Raw genomic sequence first — 10,031 nt, 5'->3', positions numbered from 1 at the left:
TTTTGGTCTTTTTGAGACAGGGTCTCCCTGTAACCCCAGCTGGCCTGGAACTCACTGTGTAGACCAGGCTGGCCTTGAACTCACAAAGATCTGCCTGCCTCTGCCTCCCGAGTGCTGGGATTAAAGGCCTGCGCCACCAAGCCCAAAGACTTTTTTTTTTTTTTTAAGAGTGAACTATGTTAATTATTGGCATCAAAAATTTATGAACAAGACATCATCTTTTCTTCATGAAGGGAGGCTGATTGCGATCTGCCACAGCAGGGGTCCACGTGTCCACCGTCAGGATGCAGCACTGCAAGCTTCAGTGGGTCAGTTACTCCTTTTTCTCCCTCACAAGTTTTATGCTGCTCCAGAAGACTTCTCGGCGTTTGCCTTGAATTCTGTCCTCAGGGCATCCCTCACTGCCTTTACACAGGTCTGGGAGAACCGGATGTAGCTGAGTCTGGCCTGCTGCCAGTAGGTCACCATGGTGTCCACGGTCACCGAGTCCCAGCCGGCCAGGGTACGAAGGTCAGGCTGGAGCCTAGATGTTGTCTTAAAAACATTATTTATTATAAGTATCATTATTATTATTATTATTGTTATTATTGTTATTGTGTTCATGTGTGATGTATGTGTGGGCATGTGCATACCATAGTGCACGTGTCAAGATCAGAGGACAACTTTGTGGAATTGGTTCTCTCCTTCCAACTTATGCGTTCTAGGGATCAAACAGGTTGTCAGACTTTTGTGGCAAGTGCCTTAACCCGCCATCTCCCTGGCTCCCACAAAGTTAATTGAAACAAAAAAAAAGTGGATGTAAGTAACAGATCCATAATGCTGGGGTGAATCAAATCTAGTTTTAGGGAATGCTAGGTTTGGTTGTAAGGCACACAAAGGACTGGAACCCCCGCCCCCACCACCACCTTTCAGTCTGTTGATTTGTGCCATCAGTCCTAGGGCAGTGTGGGTATGAGGGACTCGAGAACTCTCAGGGCCTAGGATCATGGATTTGTGATTCACTGGCATAGGTAGGTCATGTGCTTCTCCGTGAACTCGGGAGGTAGTGATCTGATTGACTGGGGCAGATTCTCAGGAGCCAGGCAGGAGCACTTAGGCTCAAGGCAGATGAATGGACAAGTCAAGAAAAGCAAGGAATTAGGAGAGAGTGGACACTGGTCTTGTAAAGGGCAGAGTCGGCCATACTGAATACCTTGGCACCTCAGGCATCTCAGGCATGGGCTCTGGAGGGTAACCTAAGCATTCCCAGGAACCTGACTGATGGCTCCTACCCCCCCCCCCCAGGAACTGTAGACCCAGCCTCCTCCTCCTCCTCCTCCTCCCCCTCATCCTCCTCCTCCTCTTCCTCCTCCTCCTCCTGGTCTGAGTCCAGCCAGGGAAAGGAGTGAAATTAACTGTCCATTGTTCCTGAATACTTCCTGGGAACAACAAAGGGCCTTTTCACAGGAGAAAGTGAAGAAAGAGGCTGAGCTTGGCCTGGAAGTCACCGAATTCAGCTGTGTTGATGCCAGATGGGAGACACCCAACAGGCTGTCCATATTCAGAGTTGGGGCTGAAACAGACATGCTCTACAGAAAGTCCATATATGGTCAGGCTTTCAGCTACACCGTGCTGAAGCAAAGGACAGTGACTAGTGCTTAGGAACAACGCACATGGAAGGTTCTGGAAAAGTGAGTGAATAATGGGAGCCCCCTTCCCTTCTGGGCTTTGCCTTGATCTGCTAGGTCCATTTAGCTGTGAGCAAAGGGTGACTGAGACAGGGGGACATCTGCCTCAGTCTCTAGCCTTGTCTCAACAGAGAGTCCCAGGCAGAGAAAACAGGTGACAAGACTGTGGAGGCAGAGAACATGCTAGAACAAAGGACCAAACAGGAGGTGGAAGGTGCGAGATAAGGCTGGAGCTGAGGCTGAGCCCATGTCTGAGGGAGTGTGGCAGTGCAGGAAGTCAGTTTCATTTGTCTCCCAAGCTCCTGGCACCCCAAGTCTAGAGAGGTTAAGGCTGCCCTAAGACAGCAGACACTTGCCCTCACATTGTCCCAAGGTGGGGGCTCAGTACCCTCCCGTGACTGCTCGAGGGGAAGGTCCTTTTTTGCCCGTCTAGCTCCTGATAGTTCTAGGAATCCTTGGTTCCCTGTGGCTTGTCCAACATTCCTCGGACCTCTGCCTCTGACTTCCCCCTGCCTTTGTTAGTGTGTGATGCCTCTCCTTGTCCTATAAGGACATCAGACATTTGGTGTAGGCTCACCCTGGTCCAACATGACCTCATCTTAATTACACCTGAGAAGGCTGTTTCCAAATATGGTCACCCTCTGAGGTCTAGCTGGACACCGATTCTGGGGAGGTGACATTCCTTAACTCAAAACAGCGGTAGACGCCAAGTTCACTTGGTGGGACCGTATCAGCAAAAGAAGCACTTAGGGGCCAGTGTGGACACAGGAAACAATGGGAGCTGGAGAGCGGGAGGTGAAGATGGGGAGATGGAGGACAGCGATGCAGGCGAAAGGTGTTCAGAAGGGGATGTGAAGAGGACCAGGAGATGGCTAGGGTATGGGCTCAGTGAAAAGTGGGTTCTAGAACAGTCCCCAGGGTGCTGGTAGGTTCTGAGCGATGTCTTCAGTGAGCACAGTTCATCAAGGCCCAGGATGTGCTAGAAAAGCCACCCTCAAGATTGAGAGATGGACTCTGAAAAGAAAGCAATAGCCCGAGCTTGCACACAAACCAGCAACTTTGCCCCCAGGCAGCAGGAGCTCACCAGGGACATCGCAAACCTCTTGGCTCAGTGTGTGGGCACCCCTCCGAACTGTGATGGCCAGCCCAGAGTAAATATCCTTCCCCATGAGCTCACACTTCAATTAGGTGTCCGCCTCCCTTAGCCAGCCCCTCCATGGATGGCACACAGCATCTTGTCGCCTTGGGGCTAGGACTGCCTGGTCCCTCCCTCTTCCCTGTTGCCTGGCACTGGGGGTCCAGTGGTGCTCAGGCCTTGGGGGGATCCTCGGCTTTCTGTGTTTCTGCTCTCTGGAGCTCCTGGGCTGCCAAGAGAAGGATGCTGGGGCTGGCTGTCCCCTTCCAAAACTTCCCACAGGAACTTGGCAGATAAAATAACAGAAACCTACTCTCTCACGGTTCCAGAGACCAGGCGTCTGAAGTCAGGGTCACTGTGCTGAATAGGGGTGTCAGCAGGGCCCTGCTGTCCCTGAGAGAATCTCCCTAACCTGTCTCACTTTTCCGTCCTTCAGGGCCACATCTTTACCCCCAGTTCCTTCTCCTCATGTATTTTCAGACATGCGATTGCATGTAGGGCATACCGAGGTAATCCAGGAGAGGCCTCTCATTTCCCAGCAACCCCTCACCCCCTTTATTTTCTTCTGGAACACTGGATCTCACCATGGCTCAAGCTCACTTCAAATTCATGATTCTCCTGCTTCAGCCTCCAAGAGCTGGGATGATGGGTGTGCACCATTATGCCTGGTTCCATTTCTGTTTTCTTTTTTTGTTTTGAGATAGGGTGTTGCTATGTATCTCTGATTGACCTGGAGCCCACTGTATGGACCAGGACATCCTTGAACTTGCAGCAATCCTCCTGCCTCTAAATTGGAGTTACAAGCGTGACCCACTACACCCATCTCCATCTCCATCTCCATCTCCATGTTCTTCATCAAATCCACACTCTCCACAGGTTTTTTTTCTTTGTTTGTTTGTTTGTTTTTGTGGTGCTGGGAACCAAATACCCTTGCATGACTTAGGCTCTCAGGCCGTTTCCTTAAGGTGACCTTGGGTTCTGAGGGTAGCACCTGATTTGTCTATGGAGCCTTTGTTCTGACACAAGCTCCTTCACTTAGAGGCTGTGTAGATGAGGTACCATTTTGTGCCTTGGTTGCCTTGTGTGAATACTAGAGATTCTGCCTTTTCTTTTTGCCCCAAGAGAGGGAATTTTGTACCCCAGGCCAGCCTCCAATTGGATAAGTAGCTGAGAATGAACTTTGAATTCCTGATCTTCCTGCCTCTGTCTCTCTAGTACTGGCGTAACAGGTGTACCCCATCACACTCAGTTTTAGATTCCACTTTTAATAAAAGGAACACCAGGGGCTGGAGACATGGCTCAGCAGTTGCTAGCGCTGGCTGTTCTTGCAAAGGACCTGGGTTTGAGTCCCAGCACCCACATGGCAGCTAACAACACTCATATACATAAAAAAGAAATATTTTTAAAAATAGATAAAAGGACCACCAAACTTTAGCTAAGCACAAGGGCTTTTTAAAAAGTTTTTTTTTTTTTACATTTTTTTTGTGTGTGTGTGTGTGTGTGTGTGTGTGTGTGTGTGTGTGTACAACTTTTGGCACTCAGTTCCCTCCTTCTGCCACGTGGGCTGTGGGGCTTGGTGGCAAGAGTCTATATTCACTGAGCTGTCTCATCACCCAAGGTCTGTCTGTCTGTCTGTCTATTTACTTATTTACTTTTATTATTTTTTTTTTTGAGACAGGGTCTTCCTTTAGCCCCAGTTGCTTTGTAACTCACTATGTAGACCAGTCTGTTCTCAATCTGAGATCTGCCTGCCACTACCTCCCAAGTGTTGAGACTAACGGTATGCATGCCCTATCCGCAAGGTCTTTTAAAGCAGAATTTCTTTCTTTGATTTTAAATTATTTGTGTGTATACATATGTCACATGTGTGCAGTACCTGTGGAAGCCAAAAGAGGGCGTAAGCTCCCCTAAGGCTGAAGTTACGGGTCATTGTAAGCCACTGTGAGTGCCAGTTCTCTTGCAAGAGCAGTAAGTACTTTTCTTTTTTTTTTGACTCAAAAAGTTAGATTATATTTGCAGTGAGGAAATTCGAGGTGCCTGACACATTTCCTGCCATTACATGTCTTGATGCTGCTGGGGGATGTTTGGGAAGGAGATGCATACTACCCTTTATGCCTTTTGGCAAGGGGCAGAAATGTTACACAAACTAGACTTCTCTGAGTGGCCCAAGAGCCTTTCTTCTTCTTCCCTTTCCTCCGTTTTTGGTGGATGATCCCTCACCAGAGTGCTAGCTACTCCACCGTGGGTTCCCCATCTGGGAACCATAAACATAATATCATCTTATATTTTGTGGCATAGTCTAATTCAGCTCTAGTCCTGTTTTTAGGTCTGATGGGGCTGCTTCTTGCTTAGGGGATGCTCCAGGACAGATCACAGAGGGTGTGAACTTGTTTGACTCCTTCCAGGATGGTGGAGATTTTCTGAGATGTGGTCCCAGCTCCTCTCTCCAAACACATCTCCCTCTGCTCCACACTCCACAGCTTTCAACCACAGTAGGTCCCAGCCCAGCTTCTTTCATGTACGTTGGGGTGGGGGGTTGGGGTGGAGTGTGAAGTGATAGAATAGAGGTAAAGCACCTAGCTCACATTTCCTGTATGTGGGAGGCACTGAAAAATGGAAGCTGTTTTCTATCCCATCTTTTGGCGTCCATGTCACCCGGCACTTGACTTTGCAATAGCTCAGAAAGTGTTTTGACTGCAGGAAGATGTGACATATTGTGTGTGTTACTAGTCAAGGTTCTCTAGAGAAACCAAACTGGTAAGAAATCCATGATCTACTTGTGCATCTGTGCATATCTTTACCTATAGGTAGATTTATTCATTTCAAGGAATTGGCTCCATGAGATTGTCAGTACCGGCCAGTTTGAAATCTGGAGATGCAGATACCAGGGCGCATGGCTGGATATTATTCACATAAGAGTTGAAGTTGCAGTCTTGAGTCTGAAATCAGCAGTCGGGCCATCGTGCTGAAAACTCAGGCAGAGTTTCTGTGTTGGGTCATGAGGCTGAATTACTCCCTCCCTAGGACGCACTGGTTGCCACTCTACAGGCCTTCCGCTGACTTGATGAATCCATCCACTCACGTGATGGACGATAACGTGCCTTTCTTAAACTCTGATGATTTTAAGGTTCATCACTCCTGACAATACCTTCTCAAAGGCACTTAGTCTACCAACAGGGACATGTAATGTTGACCTGCACAGTGGGAAGACAGTACACTGAGGGGCATAATCTCCATACTGAACCTTTGACCAATGAACTCTGGGTTCTTTCCTGTCCAGACACGGTTTCTGATGGAGGAAACACGAGGCCGAGCTGTTTGAAGCAGAAATGTGACATAAGTGCTATGTACTTCACCATGTGGAGGCAGGATCCGGGGCCTGTAAGGCTGTCCTCTGCGTTCTCAGGCCCCCTGGTAGTTGGAGGCCAGAGGGAGGCCAGAACTTAGCACTCTCTGGCAATTTGCTAAGCTCCTACCCCAATGGAACCCACCCTCTCAGGCTGTCTCGCAGTAAGTAGTTCTAACCCCTGAGCCATCTCCCCAGTCCCCCAAGGCCTTTTTAATAAAGAGTGTATTTTCTAGGGGCGTGGTGGTGGATACCTTTTTAAAAATTAAAAAGAAAATATTTTATGTGTATGCGTGTATTGCCTGCATGTAGGTAAGTGCACCCATGTCATGCAATGCCCGCAGAGGACAGAAGAGGCTGTTGGATCTCCTAGGACAGTTGTTAGCTGCCACGTGGTGCTGGGATTCGAACCCGGGTCTTCTGCAAGAACAACCAGTGTTCTTAACCACTGAGCCATCTCTTCAGCTCCTAAAGAGTGCATTTTCTTGGGGCATGGTGGTGCATACCTTTAACACTGGTACTCTTGGGAGGTAGAGGCAGGCAGATCCTTTGGGGTAGGAGCTTAGCCAGTCTGGTCTATCTAGCAGGTTCCAGGCTGCATAGTGAGACTCTGTCTCAAAAAGACTACATTTCCCAGGCTTTCTTGCAGCTTCTGGAGGCCACATGCTTAAAATTTAGCCAATGAGATCCAAGCAGTTGGTGGGTGTGGTTCTGGCCCAAGGCTTCCTCTTCTCCCCTTGAGGTTGCAAGTTGAGTGTTTTGTTTGCAGCTTGCTGATCTTGCAGAGATCTATCCTGATGACCCTGTGACAAGCGTCTCAGAGATATTTGAATGGTGTGTCCCACATGCCACACCCACAGCTTGCTTTTTTTTAGTCATTCTTTGTTATTAATAAAAACAAGCCATTACTGAACAAGTCTTTCAGCTGGGCACTTAACATACTTTGTTTCCAAGCTTCTCAGCAATTATCACATAAAGTCACCATTACAGCATGTCCTGTTATCTTTAAGAGAGTCATAGATATGGTCCCCAGCTTACAGGTAAAGAGCCTGAGGCTCAAAGGGATGGCACTTGTTCATATCCCACAGCCAGTTTTAGGAGGGAACTGTCAGTGGTCAGCCCAGGTACCTCGCCTCTTGTGTTCACACCCAGACTTTGGCTTCATCCTGTGGGCATTTAAGAGCCCTGGTTCTATGTTAAAAGGGATACAGGATGCAGGGATGTAAGGATTAGTTCAGCCAGGAGGATTTGCTGATGGGGCGGGGTGTGCTATTGTTGAGAGGTCATAAAGCATAGGCATTGGGAAAGGGAAGGTTTGACCAGGGCCAGGAAGAACAGATAGGGTATAGAGACAGAACATGGGGTGAGCTCTGGGGTAGATGTGTAGAGGGAGGTGGGCAGTGTGTCCTGGGGTGAGACTAAATCTGGATAAAGTCATGCCTCTTGTTTGATGAAAGATTTAGGAGTTTCTCCTAAACAGGTCTTCTTTTTCTTCTTTATGTAAAAAATGAAGCTGAGCATGGTGGTACACACCTGTAACCCCGGCACTCAGGAGACACGAAGGTCAGGACTTCAAGGTCATCCTTAACTGTCAAGTAACTTGAAGGATATCTTGGGCTATGTGAGACCCTGCTCAACAAAACAAAACAAAACAATGAAAACAACAACAGCAACAAACCCCAAACAACAAATTCAACAGATCATTATGGAATGTCCTTCCCACCAGCATCTGTGGGTGTCAGGCTGCGTGGACCCATCCATCCTACTCTAAGTGCCTGTTATCTTTCAGGAATCTCTTCTCTGTGCACACTTAGATGTATACAATTTTCAGTGTGTGTGTGTGTGTGTGTGTATGTGTGTGTGTGTGTGTGTGTGTGTGTGTGTGTGTGTACATGCTGTGGTATAAGTCTGGAGGTCAGAAGACATCGTTTGGGAGTTGGATTGTTCACCATGTGAGTCCGGGGGATCAATCTCCTTCCTTAGGCCTGGTGGCAGGTGCCTTTATCCACTGAGCCCTATCACCAGTCCCCCAAGAGCCTCTAGCTATGAGCAGGAACTCTGTTTTACTGCCAAGGCAGGCAAGGTTGCTGAGCCAATATTTCCTGGTAAATACTTACAGGTAGAATGAATTCCATCCTTGACGTACGGGTGCCGTATGACGGCCTTTTCAGTACTGTGTCATTAGTCGTTCTTGTGCCACAGTGGCCCCAAGACCATCAGCAGCCCTCAGGCATCAGATTACCCCCCACGTGACAGACTTAAATATTCATCGTCCATGGTTTTGAATTTGCCCCTTTCAGGTCTTGGCCACTTTTCCGAATTCTTACCTCAGTGGCATGTTCCCCGGTGGATGTTAAGAGCCATTGACTCTTCATGGTGTATCTCTTCTCAATGGGGGAGGCCTTGGTGAATGGTGGCCAGCCCTGGAAGGAAGCATCGGGAGGCACACGAGCCTTGCAGCCAGTGTGTGATGCATGGGGTTTACCAAGCAGAGCTGAACTGCTCCATCTTGCTGGTCCTCTGCCCACTCCATAGTCTAGAGATTTTTTTTTTTTTTGTCTGTCTGTCTGTTTGTTTTGGTCTTTTTGAGACTGGGTCTCCCTGTAGCCCCCAGCTGACCTGGAACTCACTTTGTAGACTAGGCTGGCCTTGAACTCACAGAGACCTGCCTGCCTCTGCCTCCCAAGTGCTGGGATTAAAGGCGTGGGCCACCACGCCCGGCTCCCACTCCTTATTCTAAAACATCTTGAAATGAGTGTAGACTCATACACAGTTGTGAGAAATAACTCACGAGATTCAGAGAATCTCATGTCCCTGTCACTGTGTCTCCCTTGTGTCCACACCCTGTACAGGCAGAGCACAAACTCACCATGCAAATGGACTTGGTATCATCTTGCTTTAACCTGATTTAACCTTTAACCTGATTTAACCTGCTTCACTTGCTCTCCTGTGTGCGTGTGCGTGTGTGTTTGTGTAGCTCTATACATGTCTGTGTGTCTGTGCATGTGCATGTCTCTGTGCCTCTGTATGTGTCTGTGTATCTGTGTGTATGTGTCTATATGTCTGTGTGTGTCTGTATATGAGTGTGTGTATGTCTGTGTGTGAGTCTGGGTATGTGCCCTCCTATATTTTAACCACCTGGGTGGATTCCTGCAGCTCTACCTCCACAAGTGTAACTCGGTTGCAATAGTCACTTTCAGCCTCTGTAACAAACAGACCCTTGGCCAAGGAGCTTGCACAGAAAACCTTTATTTCTCTTACTTCTGGACACTGAGAAGCCCAAGATTAAGGTGCCTAAGGAGCTGGTGTCTGGAGAGGACTGACGCCTGAGAAGAGGCCTCCTGTACAAGAGGGCCCTGCTCCACCACCCCATCACCTCCGGAAGACTCTACCCCACCCCTCACCCTCGCCTTGTGGGGTAGGCTTCCCATAGGAACTCCGGGACAGTACAGACCCTTGGTTATCCAGTTCCATTATGTAGCAACTCCCCCCCCCCCATGACCCTTGTTACAGCCACAGTAACTCCTTTCCATCCCTGTCAACCGTTGCTATGCTGTTTCTACAGATTTGCAATTTAAATAATATTAAGTGCAATGAACTTTTTGGTCTTGCTGATGAAAGAATTCAGCTGAGAGTCACAGACAATTTAAGAAGGTTATTTAGCAAAGCAAACAGAGACTGGAATGGGTTGCCCTAAGGAGGGGAAGCATCCAGTGGGTTTAGCCTTGTGGATTTTAGAGGTTTTTATGAGTAGTTAATGCAGTGGATCATGTGGGCTGGCTCTCCCATTTTAGGACATTTCCTCCCAGGAGCCCGTAGAGAAGGCCACAAAGGAAGTCAGAACTACAGTAGGTACCATCAGGTTCATCCAGGCTTTGGAGGA

General features: G+C 48.4%; 1 pseudogene; it reads right to left on the bottom strand.

The window, feature by feature from the left end:
• Positions 1-313: 313 nt before the first annotated feature.
• On the bottom strand, positions 314-468 carry LOC103741659 (annotated as a pseudogene).
• Positions 469-10,031: the final 9,563 nt, after the last annotated feature.

The sequence above is a fragment of the Nannospalax galili genome, unplaced genomic scaffold, assembly GCF_000622305.1.
Source record: "Nannospalax galili isolate Female #2095 unplaced genomic scaffold, S.galili_v1.0 scaffold231, whole genome shotgun sequence".
Lineage (NCBI taxonomy): Eukaryota > Metazoa > Chordata > Mammalia > Rodentia > Spalacidae > Nannospalax > Nannospalax galili.
This window is presented reverse-complemented; position numbering and strand designations above follow the sequence as displayed.